This window comes from Cavia porcellus, unplaced genomic scaffold, assembly GCF_034190915.1.
Source record: "Cavia porcellus strain 051 isolate PalLab524CR breed Dunkin Hartley unplaced genomic scaffold, mCavPor4.1 scaffold_7, whole genome shotgun sequence".
NCBI classification, from domain to species: Eukaryota; Metazoa; Chordata; class Mammalia; order Rodentia; family Caviidae; genus Cavia; species Cavia porcellus.
This window is the reverse complement of record NW_026947490.1, coordinates 76,827,454-76,844,121: the sequence shown is the minus strand read 5'-3', so window position 1 is coordinate 76,844,121 and position 16,668 is coordinate 76,827,454.

The window sequence follows — 16,668 nt, the reverse complement described above, 5'->3', positions numbered from 1 at the left end:
TCAAGTTCTCATATACAGTTTGATTAGAACCTGAATTCTTTTGCCAAGGGCACCTGGGATATAACCTTAGAAGTAAACTTCATCAGAAAGTGAAATCTACAATTCCAAATTTCTCCAACTTCAGCAATCCAGCAGTTTATCACTTTGAATGCTGTGATTATCGCACTGTGGTCTGTCCTTAGCAGGTCTGTTTGGCTTCTATGAGAGAAGTTGCTAAGAGCACTGTGTTCTTCAGCCACCGAGAAGTCATTCTGTTAGTCTGTTATGCATGCAGCATGGAGATTGAATTGCCTAAACTAGTAGATGGTTGTTGAAATTGAGCAAAATTGTTTACAAGACTGTCTTCACAAAACAAAAATGTTTTCACTAGATTTCTCTTTCAAGAATGTTATGCCAAAAGATACATGAACATTTGTGTGTTGGAATGTGACCTGTTATAATTAAACTATCATCATTGCCTGCTTCCAATCAGCAAGAAAAAAATTATACCTAGATATAATTTTAATAGTTTTATTATTCAGTAAGTTGAATGAAAGATAACTGTAAATACACAATTCTATATAAATTTCAACATTGCTTTTTTAATATTGATTTTTTTCCTATTCCAAGTTTAATGTTCACATGCATTCATATAAACACAGAATATTAAAACTATATTTTGGACATTAGTTTTAAAACAGAACTTTCTCAATAATAATTTAGAAACCTTTCTCAATTCCAGGTGCAAGGAAATGCTAGAAGTAGAGAATATGTGGAAGCTAAATTAAATGAAAAGCCTTCAGAAAAAGAAAAATGGCTTGGAAATAAGACATTTTCCTTGCCACAGAAAAGTTGTGAACCTAAATATTAAGGCAAATGCAGCTTGCTCTGGGAAAACAAGAGTCCTGGATTTAGAAATCTAGCTTGGAATGTATTGATGACATCGGTGCAATAATAATCAAAATATTCTGGCTTGTAAAAAGATGTTAAATCTTTTCTTTGTTAAGCTGTTGCATAAGATAGAGATGAGAACTTGCATTGACTTGAAAGTGTTAGCAGAAAGTGTTTGGAGGAGGAGACAGAAAAAGAGAAGATCTAATTTATACTTACAGAAGGCCATTATGGTAACGTGAATGTACGTGAAAGAAAAAAATAAGGAAGACGTTTCTCCTTCTCTGTTTAAAGCATTGTCATTTATCATGTTTTGGTAATTTTTAATTGGCATATGTTTATAATACATATACATGTATTTGTTTTGGGGTACTGTTTTTTGTATTAATCTTAATTATTTTCAATCCCCCCTTTCTACTTACTCTTTCCCATCTTCAAAAAAATATGTCTTTATTTAACTCTTTACTTACATTTTAGGTTTCTCATAATAAAGATATATTTAACTTCTTGTTTCTGACTTATCTCACGTAACAGTATGGTCTCAAGAAGCATCTCTTTTCTCTAAAACAATGTGAGTTCATTCTTCATTATTTAATAAAATTCCACTGTGCATATATACTATATTTTTCTTTCAAATATCCCTATTAAAATGGAAAAATGAGCTGAAAAGACACTTCTCAAAAGAAGAAATACAAATGACCCAAAAGAGGAGCAAAAAAAAAAATGTTCAATGTCTTTATTTATTTGAGAAATGCAAATCAAATCGATTCTGTGATTCCAATTTGTTGCAAAAAAAAAAAAATGGGCGTCATAAAGAATGAAGGCAAAAGTCGGTGCTGGTGAGGATGTGGGGGAAGGAAGCTTCTACATTGTTGGTGGGAGCGTAAACCAGTACAACCACTATAAAACCAGTACAGAGATGCCTCAGATATCCAAAGCTAGAGCTTCCATTTAAACCATCCGTCCTTCTCATGGGTACCTTACTGCAGTGATGCATGCACACTCGTGTTTATAGCAATGCCACGGACAGCACCCGTGCTCGCACATCTCACCTGATATCTTCACTAGTGGGTAGGGTTCATTTTCCTATTATCATCTCAGCGCTTTTACCTTTTCATTATGTTGTTTTGCTGCCTGTCTTTAATCTTTCCTTGTTCACTAGTTTCTTCCCTCTGGCATTTTAACAATTGATCTGTCCTTATTGGAAATAGTCAAGGTATAATCCAGATTTGGCACAAGGAGAGTTTGCTGGATAAACTAGAGAGAAGTAAAATGCAAAGTTTGAAGATCTGTGTTAGAATCAGCAGAAGTAAAATCACTAGTGAGTTCGATTATTATTTCTAAATTTCTGCTTGCCCTGTATTAATACATGGGACTTAAACACACTAATTCTCTGTCATAAGTAATATCAAGTAATTACATCAATCAACTCACCTAAACTTCCCAGAAAGTGTTTGAAATAAACTTTTAAAAAATATCATTACTTTATAGTGGGGTACACTAAAACACAGAAAGTAAGCAACTTTCCAATAAATAATAAGTGACAAAAATGGATTTTGGGCCAATTCAATTTTAATTTTGACCTCATTTTTAAAACTGCTGCACACAGTGATGAGTTTCCATGGCAAGGAATTAGAAGAAAATATTTCAAGCTAAATAGAAGAATTAATGTTGAAGTTTATCTCTTGGTGAACATGCTACTATGACTTTGGATATAAAAGCTTGGAACTCATGGATGCACAAGAAATAAATGTGACAGAGTTAAGCAGATAATAAATAGCTATTTTCCTGCTTGTTTCCTACTTACTCCAATCTAATCTCACGTTCTTTCATTGGTATTTTCAGTCACTTAGGCAGTGAACATTCAATGTCTGCATTTGCAGGCACTGTCTTTCACTCTGGGGATACACTGGTGAGAATGTAAGACCCCTTTTATGTACATGATTCAAAATAAGTGAAATGAAAAACTGATGTATATACCAAAACTGTACACAGTGTTTTGTGCTGTGAGGGAAATGGAACAAACAGATGTAGCAGGGAATAAGAACTTGCTGGTGATGAGCCTTGAAAGGGTTCTCCCTGAGAATGTGACATCTTAGCCTGGAGGCTAAGAAAGAGCCTACCATGGGCAGATTGTAAACAACTGTAATCTTTGGAAGGGGCCTGCACAACCAGGCAGCAGGAGAGAAAAAGAATACTCTTGTTGCACCTTGTAGACTCTTTGAAATTCCAACACTAGAGACTCAGCATACTTAATAATCAGTGTATCTTTTGATTGAGGAAGGCTTGCTTTATACATGTTGTTAAATATTTCATATCTCCCTCCATGTAGACATTTTAATTGGCAAAGATTATTTTCTGAACTCAACAGGAAACCACTGAAGGCTTTCCAAGCTGTGTAGTACATAATTTGAGGTGCCTTCCCAAATACCTGTTTCACTAACATTTGATTAATTCAGTTGCAGGGATGTATGGAATAAAGAAACTACTTAGGTGACTGCTGTTGTAGTCTTTGTTTTGTTTGAAAAAAGATTAAATAGAGTCTAGCAAGGTTAGTAGTCATATGCACGATAAGACAGAGTTTTAAGAAATTTGGTTGATTTAACTGTAATTATCAGACATATCTGTTTAGCAATGGTTTACATTTGTTTGAAAGGGAAAGGAACATTTTGAAAATGATTTTCCTCAAGTGGTTATATTCCCTTTATTAAAAAAGATAAAAACTAAAGATGCTATGGTTTGTGTCTGGGTAGCTCCCCAAGCCTCTAGCTCTGGAAGCAGCTAAGTGTAGTGTCTGTGATTGGTTTGTTGTCCAGCGCTGGGATTGGCCGTGTGACTGTGATACCCACCCAGGGGCAGGTAGCTGGCATAGAGTATAAGGGCAAAAAAGAGTCGTGCTTCTCCCTGGCCTTTTCTTTTTTCCCCTTTTGGTCTTCCCACTTGTGGCTGCCATAAACAGAGGCCTGTCAGCCATACCATCCAGCCTTGGAGCCGGCTGAGTATGGATTAAAACACCCAAAACCTGTAACATAAATAAACCTTTCCTTCTTTCATTTTGAGGGTCAGATATTTTGTCTCAAAAGCAACAACAACAACAACAAAAATAACCAACACAAAAGAGGAATAGACTTAGAGGAAATCAGTGCATCTATTTAAGGATATTCAGTTTCAGACACTATACAAAAGAAAAGCAGAATATAAAAGAGACATTTGAAAACATGACTTTGGAGTTCTCTAAAAACTTGAAATCAAAACTTAAAATAAATGTACAGTAGTCTTGGGTTGGATTCCCAAAGCAGATTCTAGAATAAGAATTTACACGTTAATTTATCAGAAAATTGCACACATGAGATACCAGTAAGGAGATGGGAAAAAAGTCTAATGGAAACGGGAACTCTGGGGGAATTTTATTCTGTTCCTCTGAAGAGGGATCTTCGATTAGCAAATGTCTTCTCGGGTTCTGTAATCTCCTTTTTGTCCATCCTCTCAGAGATTTAATTCTTACATTTTGTCTTTGTTCTCTGTCTTTAGTGTTTTTATTTATTTTTCCTTCTCATGGACATTTCAAAGTGACTTTATCAGGTACACATAGTGGTGTAGCATGTGATGTTTCAATACATGTAGACATAGTACAATATGCAATAGGCTCAAACAAATCTATTTCTTGAAATGTTTATCAACTCTAAATGGAAAAAAAAACTTTCAAAATCTTTTCTTCTAGATTTATGAAATATACAGCATATTATTATCTAAGGTCACCCAGCTGTGCCATGGCCTGACAATATTTCACTGCTTGTGCACATAATATTATGCTACAAATGTAGTACTATTGGATACCCTGTAAAGGGGCTGGATAGTCAGTATTTTAACTTTAGTAGATTATTTCTCTGAAAAAAGTGTATGATTTTTGTATGTGTAGTGATTAAAATTGATTGTCAACTTGATTGGCTTGGGAGCCGCTCAAGGTATAAGAAAAGGACACTTCTGGTTGTGTCTCAGAGGCATAACTTTGGGTCTCTACCTAGTCCTGGCTGTTTCTTTCCTTGGCTCTGCAATCCTACTCTGTGTTTTCCACCTGCCATGAGAATAAGAGCTTCTCCTGGCAATACCCTTCACCTTTATGTTTCAGCATTGGAGACATCCTCTCATAGAGTAAACCCTTGGAAACCATTAGCTGAATTACTTTTTTTCCTTTTAAACTGTGGGTGTCAAATATTAGGTCCCAGCAATGGGAACACTGATTGACAATATGTGTATCATAATCATCAAAGAGAATTATAAAAGTGATGAAGGGAAATATTCAAATAAAAATAAATTTGATATTTATCAAACAAAATAAATAATACAATTGAATATTAAATATTGGAAAGTGCATATAGAGAGGACAGACAATAAAATGAAACAATGGTCAAAAATCTAACCCACAAACACAACATTAAAATTAATTATCTAAATGCACCAATTAAAAGAAATCTTGCACATGTAAAAGAGCAACACACAATGATAATAATTTAATTTGAAAAATAATTCAGTAATTTAACAAATTGAACTATATTAACTTCAATTGAAAAACATTAAATATACTATTATAAAAAGGTGAATAAACTTGATTAAAATGATGTGCATTAGGAATATCAGTAGCATAACAAATAAATATGACAGCTAAAATTTTCACAAGGAATGAATAGGGGTATCACATGATGATGAAGTGGTAAATGCACTAAGAAGACATGCTGACAAATTCTTTATCCAGCAATTCAAAAGGCATGGATCAATTTTGAGAAAGTTGATAGACCATGGACTTACCCACAATAACATGTGGAGTTTTCAATATTTTTCTATTCATAATCAATAGGCAAATGGATAAAGGAAACAAGATTATAGTATTGAACTTCTTAAACCAAATTTATCTAATTTATTTGTATAGCATTCTAATATACAAAAGAGAAAAAATATATGATTATTTTGAGTATACATAGAATAGCAATCAAAATAGATCATAACTACTACATAATTCTTTAGAAATTTTTAAGGCCTAATGCTATGGGAAGCTATTTTGAAGATGACAAGAGGCTTAATGGCTGACATTGTTGGTTTCCTATTAACTTGTTTTGAAGTCCTGTGCCACTTTCACTGCTTTATTTTGATTGGCTTTATTCTGTTTTATTTTGTTTGGTTTCTTCTCTTAAAAATAATAAAAATTTGTATCATAAAATTATACTTACAGTATATACTGAATTAAACTAGAAATTAGTGGAAGAAATGTGTCTTAACTATGCAAAAAAATTGAGAATTAACACATCTGCATAATCCACAGTTTAGAGAAAATTAGAAAATACTTTTCTTGAATAAAAATGAAATGGCAGTAACTACGATCAGTGGGATTTTGTGCTTAGAATGAAACCTGGAATAACTAATTCTTATTTTAAAAGGGAATAAAAATGCAGCTTCCATATTATGAACCTAGAAAAAGGACAAAAGAATTCATAACAAGCAAAGTAAGGAGACAATACAACTAACTGTAACTAAATTCTTGAGCTAGGACCATCAGTAAACTCTAAAGCTGTTTCGCTGGAATGCAACAGAAAATTTATAAATTTCTAGCATTAATGACCAAGAAAAAAAAAGAGAAGAAACAGTTACCATTATCAGAAATGAAATGCAGTTTTATTAAATATCTGAACATAAAATAATAAAATATAAACATACAAAATTTACAGCTAAGACAAAACAAATTTCTTGAAAGATACTAAAAGACATACTATAAAAGAAATGGATAGCTAAACTTGAGTAGTCTGTTACCAATAAGGAGTAATTCTAAATAAAATTCCTCCAAAGAAAAGGACTCAAAGCCCAGATGGTTTTACTGGTATACTTGACTAATAATTTGTAGGGAAAAATGTTTTGTTTAGAGAATGTCTTTCAAAAACTAGAAGAAGATGAACCACTGCTCACCTTAATGTATGTGGGTAAGAAACTACATTAGTTTGATCAATAGCTACTACCAAAAGCTCTTAGTGGGCATCATAATTATGGTAAAATACAGAATGTATGGCCTTTAAGTCAGGAAAAATAACCAAGGTGTTCACATTACATTCTTCTGTTCAACCTTTTACTGCATGTTCTAGCCCATGCAACAAGGTAAGAAAAATATGCATATATATGGGGTGGGGGATGCAGTTATATTTATATGCAGCATGATTTTCTATGTAAAAACCTAAAGAAACTATAATAAATTCATAGAAATGAACAGTAATTTAGCAATGGAGCAAAATATTAGGTTAAAGTATAAAATTTATCTTTATTTGAAAGCTCTACCAATGGACAATTAAAAATCAAAAATTCAGAAAGTAATAAAAAAGAAGTAAATTAGTTCCCCCCAAAAAAGAAAAGTCTTAGGTATTTATCTGGACTACTCTCTGGATAATTCATACATTAGTTTGATTTTTATTAGAAAATTGTGATTGTGATTTATAAAATAACAAGTAATAGACTAACAGAAAAGTTTTGTCAACTATATGTCTCATAAAGAAATTCTTTATGTGATACTGGGGATTGAACCCAGAACCTTCAACCTGAACTATGCACCAAACCATTTCTATTTTTCTCTTTGAGATGATATTTCACTTAATCACTAAGTGGCCTGGGCTGAGCTTAAACTTGTGTCCTCTAGCCTCAACTTTCTAGAGAGCTGGCATCACAGGATTTTGCCACCACCACACTCAGCTCACAAAGAACTTTTGTGTACAGCTCTCAAATCTCAAAATAAGGAGCAATCTAATAAAGTGGGAAAAATATTTGCAGGGACACATTTTCAAAATAGACATACAGATATGGTAGCATTCTAAAACATCGTTCAATGTTATTAGTCATTATGAAAATGCAAAATCTCAGACACAACTGTGTGCCGATAAATAATGGTTTTAACAGAGTCAGATAATAAAAAAAATCAATACATATGTGGAGAAACATAAACTGTTATATATTGCTGATCGTAATGTAAAATTGTAAAACTGCATAAAATATTTATTATTCTCTTAAATATTAAATATGTGCTTATCCTGTAAGTCAAAAATGAATTTCCTAGGACTCTATCCAATGGAAATAAAACATGTTCATGCTGAAGCTAAATATAATTATTCATTGCAGCACTGGCCATAATTATCAAAAACCGGAAACAGACACCATACCCATTAACTGATAAATAGATTGGGCAAATATATTTTCATGCAATGGAATATCATTTGACAATAAAAATGAACAACAAAGTCATATATCTTATAATATTATTGATCTGCAGAACATGCTAAATAAGAGCGATGCCCAAAACTATGTAATATAACTTTATTTATCTAAAATATTTAGTTATAGAGCTAGAAAACAAATTGGTGATGGTCTGTGACCGGGGTAGAGACTGATTGCAAATAGGATTCATTAATTTTGCAAATTAAGGGGATAGAATATTCTCTAACTCTATTATTATGATAGTTGTATATCTACATATTTTGCACATTGTGTGCTGTTAATATCAATCTGTTAGCAGTCCCCTACCCCTTACCATGTCAACTGCTTCTGGTATGCTTAGAGGATTTTATAGTGTGCAAATTATACTAAATTACAAACTTTTAAAACATATTTTAAAAATTAAACTATTAATATATGCAACCTGTGACTAAGTCAGAAATGCATTATGTTTTGAGTATGATTTCATCTGTCCTGCAGTTTGTGAAAAGCAAATCTTTAGGAAAAACACATGTCAGTTTTTCTTCAGGGGAAGGTGGAGTGAATATTTGACTGAAAGAAGAGAATACAGAAAATTGTGAAGTTATGTATGGAAATATTTTACATTAGTAGTAAGATGGAAACTACACAGCTTTATGCATTTGTCATATTTCATAAATTCATGTAGCAGAGCACGTAATATGCCTCTTAATTGAAAACACATTTTAAAACCCACTTTGGAAGCTGAGTTCATTTTCTCCACTAAATCAGCACGTCTAGTGTTAACCTGTGTTAGTCAGGGGCACCAGTGTTAACTTACCTGCTCAAGATAAGAAAGAGATGCATTCTAGCACGTCTTCTCCACCAACTGTCTTTAAACATTCCCATATCTATGGAGTAATTGAAAATCTCTTTGTCTTTATTAGTTTATGTCTTTTCCTATGAGAAAAACACATTTTTTACAGTAATTATCTGGAAGCTTGCTAGCGTCAATCTTATTCTTCAGATCACAGTCTATTCGAAACGGAGTGACTGAATTAAGGAAGTAATTAATACCATTCACAGATAAATCAATGAGTGTCACAATCAAAGAGGATATTTTGACTTTGGAGACCTCGTATTTCCACTTTTGGGGGTCAGGATTTGATTTGAAGGCAATTTCTTCTTACAACATGGAAACAGGTTTGGAATTATATATACTTTTACCATACAAAAATCCAAATGCGTATGGAAAGATAGAGACACACAGAACAGATGAAAATGCAGAGTGTGGTAGTTATTCAGCTGTTGCCTTTCAGACTTCTCTGCTTTTCATGGTGGAAGAGGGTTTCCAAAGCCAAACCCTCCTATTCCCTGCTACCTTACTAACAGATCAGACTCTTCTGGGTAGGCAGAGAACACAGGAGGGAAGAATAGAGGTCTTTGTTCTTCGCCCCTTGTTGGCTGGTCTTGTCAGGGCCACTCTCCACAGTTTTCTATTCTGGTTGATTCCAGGCTCTTGCTTCTTTCTGCCCTTGGAGACCTCAAGGTTCCTGTGAGACCATCAAAGTTAGGAGCAGAATATGGCTGTACTGCTTCCCAGAAGTCTCAGTCAGGGTTCACAGAACTCCTCAAGCTTCAGGACTTTGTGGGAAGTAATTGGACAGTCACAGTCTTTAAAGACCTAAGTCTCAGCACTATAGTGACTTCCCCAAAATTCTGGGTTCCAATAGTTCCAAAGTTTGATTCCCAGACTAAGGGATCCTGATGTTTCACTTTGATATTCTGTTCTTGCTTTTCAGTCTTTCAGAACTTATTATATTCTGTGTTTTAATAACTAGGATACATTTTTGTTTCTTTAATTGGTCCTATCTAATACTTCATTATTTCCAAATTGTCATATTGCAGCTTCAGTGATCCTTTTAAGATACTCTCTTATTATTTTGTTAGGAAATTTGTTTTATTTTTTCATAAAATGGAAACAGATATGGATCTTATTACTTCCTTTCACTGGTCAAATTCACTGGCTTTTTGCAAACCTCACTAGAGTCTGAACTATTTAAGGAAGGATAAATGTCATGAAAAAGACTTAGTCCTAAATGAGTCCCTGGCATAATCTATCATCACTTTTCTCCCTTTCGTTATACAGTCACTTCTAACCATAAAGAAGTAAACTACTTTTGTTCCTCCAATGTGTTGAATTTTTTTCTCCCTCTTGGATGTTCACATGTCTGAATGCAGCATTGACTACCTTAATGTCTGAATGCAACATTGACTACCTGACTACCTTATGTGGCTGGCTAATTTTTGTTTGCATACAAGTGATAATTTTAAACATGGTATCTTCAAGCCAACATCTCTGATTGCCACTTTTGGAGCACACATCACTGCATTGTGTTTATTACATTGTTTCTTCCTCGGTTCTTTTTTATAATTATTTCTGTAATCAAATTTTACTAGGTCTTCTTGGACCACATATTTCCAACTGAAAGACCAATTTCAGCAAATTGCAAATAATAGAAAACAAAAGGAAAGCAAAATATAGAAATCAAATCCATACCAATGATTTCACCATTTCAATCAACATTTCTTCCAAGGCTCTTTTCTCCTTGGAAAATGAGACAGATGAGATTCTAGCCCTTTGATTTCTTGTTATGCCCTTTTTCAAGTTAATTTGTTTACTTGCTTTGCCTATCAAAATCTAAGTTTCACAAAGGAGAAGCCAATGTCTATCTTACTTTCATATGGCCTAGGGTTTGATTCCCAATATAAGTTTTTAGCACTTGGTATTTTCTTATAAGTGGCCTGGGCTTCTAAAATTCTGTAGTAAATTAGAAGAAGAACTAAAGGAAATACTACTCTGAATCTTCGGAGAGATGATTTCTTCTCCTTGAGCACCAAGGACAATTTATTAAAATGACCCACTTACCGCTTGTCATACTCTTGTCGGAAAAATAAATTTCTTTTTGCAGAAACCAAATATCTCTTGATGCTTCATTTAGAATTTTTCATATTTTCACTTTTTCATAGTTTTCCTTATTCGATACTAACAAATTCTTTTCAGAAGGTAAAGTATTGCTTGCTAATGCTTCCTCTATTTTGCAGGAATATGATTGACCATTACCAAAGTTGAGTCTAGGCATGACATAGAGCTTTGGGAAACGGATTGTGACAGTAGTCACATGTGATTTCAGGAAAAGGTGTAACATGCAAAGGCAGATAGAAAGAGAAAGTGGTTTTAGACCTCTACATCTCATCAAGCATCTCATCATTGGAGTCATTAAATTAATGCTATGTTTCCATCTAGAGGAGTCCTCAGCAGTACGTTCTAGGAAAATATTGATAACTTACAAAAGAAAAAAGCATGCATATAAACATTTTCCTTTTAAATATATTAAAGGCATTCAATAAATAAAGCATAGAAATATCTACAATATGTCAATAGGAGTAGTAGGTTCAGTAAAAAATTAAATGATTTACCCAACGTGACACCATAATTAGGTGTTACTTTCAGATAATATAAATTAATTTCCCGTCAGTGTTTACATATCGATTTAATCCATATGTTACAAAATTTAATAAACTTTATTACTTAGTAAATATGTAATTATTATCTCCTCATTCTTATTCCTCACATCCCTATGATTACACATTTTAATTTTTGATTAAAGGGCTTCCAGAAATAACCCTGAAATAACAGAGGAAATTATTCAATATAGTTTGTGAATATGTTGCATTATTATCAGTTAAAACAAGGATGTGATTAATGTGTCTTGGGAACCTCAGTCAATTTATTGAACTGGGTGCTGATTACAATCTATGATACTTTCCCTCTTCCATGCACACAGTGATCTTATAGATAAAGTGGAGGTAATTTTTCTTTGAAATGGTAATTTAATGGTTATTGAATTCTCACTGGCAATATTAGTGAACCATGTTTATTAGGAAACATCAGTCATTATTTAAATTATTTTTCTTTTTCTTCCCTTTTATTTCTCTGTCCCACTCTCCATCTATTTAAATTTTAGCCTTTCACAAATGATGGAAAAATTGTGAAGATAAACCAGGATATCAGCCAGTCTTATTGAAATGCAGAATAATTATTAAAAAATGAATAAATCATTTAGTTCAAATATCGTAAAATTTTGGTGAATGTGCACTTTTTAAATCATTTCTTTATTGTTTGAAACTGCTTTCTTATTGCAATCGATTCTCTGCTTTGCACCAGAAAGTACAGCAAGACTTCTAATGACTTCAGAGCCATCATACAATATGAGCTGAGCTACGGATGTTTCCGGAAAAAGCATCTTTCAAGTCACAGTCAGCAGAATGGAGATGACACCCACCCAACTCTTCATCATCCCCAAGTGACATAAACCATGACACTTGATAAATAATGTACAGCCTCCATTCTGGACCATTGTTCTCAGGAGTTTCCTATCTTACAGGGAAGCAGGAAAGAATTAATTCTTGTTACTGGAAGAAGAAAAAAGCTGTCAGAGTACCTGGATGATGGGTGTCATTTGGACAATAAAGGAGAATAATAGGACCTTCAGTGCCCAGTTCCCACGGACTCTGGTATCTACAGTGTCTGTGGTCATCCCACGAGAAAGTCTAAAGTCTAGTCCCTGGTGAAGTAGAGATTGGGAATATCTCCTCCAGTTTAGAGCAAAGGATCCCAGGTAAAGTTCAACATCCAAGCAACCAGAAAAAGCTACTAGGGTTATTTTCATGAAATTCATTCAGTATTCTATTCACCTTATGGGAAAACAAAATAAAAGAAAGTTCTAGATAATTTTCACAAATGACAGAAAAATTGTGAAGATAAACCAGGATTTCAGTCAGTCTTATTGAAATGCAGAATAATTATAAAAAAGATGAATAAATTGTTTAGTTCAAAATTTTTTTTGGTTTTGTATTCCCAGAAAATTCTACATAAAAATCTATTCAATGAGCATAGTACATGTCATAGTCATACATGTGTACATATCCCCGCAATTGTTAATAGGAATTTTAAAAAACAAAAATTTTATATGAGGACTTAATTAAGACTATATTGTATAGTGGAGATGATACAAATTGAGAATCACAATGTATGTAGCTGATTACAATGTGTTTTCAAAATTCTGACTGTGGGCAACGTATTTTTTTCTGAGTTTAAATTTGATGGTAAAATAATGATCCTACTAACTTTTTGGCAGAGTTGTTTGAAGCCTCAAAACAATAATTTTAAAGCATTTACTGTAATCCATGTGTCGTAGACTGTGAGATTCCCAGGTTATTACAGAAACAGGTATTTCATTGAAGATGTAAACTCAACACAGAATTCAACTCATTCAGTCTGGAGATGCTCATTCTAGAAGCATTCAAAAAGTGTTTATTATAATCTATAATATTTCACGTTACATGCAAATACAAAGACAAAAAATATTCCATAACTTTAGTCAGCTTATACTCTATGTAAGGAACCATGATAGGAGAAAGAATTCTATAAAAATTCAATAGCTCTATTAATATCGATTTAAATTTGCCCATGCCATAGGATTTTCTTAAAAACAATATTGATAAACAGAAAGAAAGATAGTACTCCCAAGAATTTCATAGGATGAAGTTCAGAGAAGACCCCATTCAGCTGCTTAGATACTGGAGTATTTTTGTAGGTCATCACTTAGAGAAATATGAATGGGATAGAGATACTAAGAACCCACCTATAAGATAATGTGTCGGGGCTGGGAATTTAGCTCAGTGGTGTAAGTGCCTGCCTGGCAAGTGTGAGGTTGTGAGTTTGATCCGTAATACCACTAAAAAAAAAAAAAAAAAAAAAAAAAAAAAAAAAAAGATATGTATGTCACCCAGTTAGAGAGGTATCCTCTTGTCTTGATTTTCTCCTTTTAGTGAGGATCAGAGGTTTAACTGGTTCACCTTATTGAAGATATGAGAGAGACATTCACACTATCAATTGTAAAATTTAGAGGGCCTACAATGAGGGGAGAATAAATTGCATTTTCTGTTTGGAAATGTATTCAACCACTCAGTGTGTATGCAAAGATAACTTTCATCTTTGAATAAATTGTTTTATGATATCACAATAAGAATATAATTTTGTAAATGGACTGCACAGTTTCATGAGAAAAAAGTATTTGTGTTAAAATAAAATCATTTTGCTGACAACCCCAATGAATTTTACCTGCTCAAGCAACCATTATAGTTATGACACCCTAAAGTTAGTATGAAGACAAAAGTATGTGGGGGATGTAATTTGGAGCACTATGGTGTTAGAAAAGTTTCCCTAGGGGAGTTAATGTTCTGTCTAAATTTTCAAATGTGAATAAGAATTCCATAATCCAGTTTGCTTTGGGAAACTATTGTAGATAAATGTGAAGGAAAAGATGACTTAAAAATCTGAAGCAAGAAACAGAATGTGATCAATTACATGGTGTATTATCTTGTTTATTTTTTGTGATATGCTTACTATTTATCTAAATAAAACAGTTAAGGAAAATTAAAATGTTTCTTATATGCCCATAACTGAAATAGGATTCTGTTATTTAAGACTGGATGAAGTAATGTACAGTAATCTCTTTCCTGATGCAAAGTGAGAGTAAAAGACTAATGCTACCTCATCTTTTTTCTCATTTTATTAGTGTATGTTGCAGTACATAAAGTTTATATCTTTTCTGTGGATTGGCACATGTATATAACATATTTTAATGCCTTTTTTGTCCCTTTACACTTTTTTCTTTCCTTCTCCATCCATCTGTTAATCCTGTCATTTATTTATTTTTTTTGTGTGTGTATTTTCAGAAACGGGGACTATCTTCCCATTTTCCAATGGACCCTTTTCATTTACTTTTTCAGAATGATGCAGTCTTTATTCTAGACATTTTTCACTTTCTTCATTAGATTAAATTCTATATATTTCATTTTTCTTTTTGCTAGCACAAACGGTATTCTTTCTCAATTTCTTTCTCAGTAGGATCAACATTAGTGTACAGGAATGCGGAGGATTTTTGCGAGATTTTGTGTCATATGATATTAGTGAATTTGCTTGTTACCTCTGAGAGTCTTTTGGTGGAAATTTTACGAGGTGTCCCACATGGAGGACCATGTCATTTGCATGATGATTTGACTTTCTCCTTTCTAATATATACACTTTTCATTTATTTTCCTTGCCTAATCATTGAGGCTGCTTAAGTAGTGTGTCGAACAGGAGAAATGACAGTTGTTTTGGAGTCAGGATAGTAGCAGCCTACAGGAATGGAGGGAGTAGTCCTCTTTCAATATCATTAAAGAGTTGAAGAGTATTGGTTTTAGAACATCCCTGAAAAGTCTGTAGAAATCAGTAGTGAATACATCATGTCCTGGGCTTTGCTTAGTATGTTTTTTTTATTATTGATTAAATTTCATTTCCTGTTACCAGATTCTTCAAGGTTTTTAAATCTTCTTGGTTCAGTTTGGGAGCATAAACATATCTACAGATACATTCATTTCTTCTGAATTCGTCAACTTACTGGCATACCCACTTGGTAAGTGGTTGTTAATAATCATTTTTATTTCAGGAGTTTCCATTGTGATTTCATCTTTCTCATTTCTAATTGCACTGATTTGAGTCTTTCCTCTCCTTTGGTTTTGATCAGCTATTTTTTCCTTTCAAAGAACCAAATTTTGAATTCATTAAGTTTTATTGGCTCCATTTCTTTGCTATTGGCATGATGGGTTTCACTATCTAGCACTTTAACATAAAAATTATAAGTAAACAATTCATGGTTTAATTAAATCCTTAATCATGATGCTAAACTATTTGAATTTAACTTTTATTTAAGAGAAAGGGAATAGTCTTGGTTATTTTCCCATCACTGAGATACTATAACAGACCCCAGAGTCAAGAAAATTAGTTAAAATTATAAAAAAAATTCACACAATCTAAGAACTCAAACCATCATATACAGTATTTAGCTATTTATCTCAAACAACAGTTATTCAGATTTCAAATTTTTTGAAAATATTAGTTAACTACTTTATAAAGATATCAATGTTGAAAAATATAAACATTCCAATTAAAAATTAAATACATTAAAGTAGATTTCAGATATTAAAAGGTAAAAAAATGATAAGTTAATCGAGTATTAAGAAAAAGTGAAAAAATTTTGAAAAGCTATTGAAATTTTAAGAGAGAATAATAGGAAAAATACATAACAGACATTCAGAAATCAATACTTTTTCAAATGAAAAATAAATGAGAAATTTTATTAAAGACAGAGGTGTCTTCAAGAAATGGTATATAACGTCATTTGCTTACAGAAATCATAGCACGTAGATATTAATTTCTCTATTTAAAGAAATATTATGCTTCGGTGTGCCATAGTTTGCAGTACTCATATATTTTATTTGAATAAACTTTTTCAGCCTGAATGCAGAAAGTTCAAATATATACATTCTGGTGAGTACAAAAATATATAAAGTATCCAAATAGAAGACTAGGCAGGTGGCTAAATCCTTAATTTAAAATGTGTATCTAATCTATTTGTCATTTGAATGCTTGTCCTCTTGATAAGAATGCTTATGGAGAAGAGATGATGAAGCCATTCAGCTTACCGA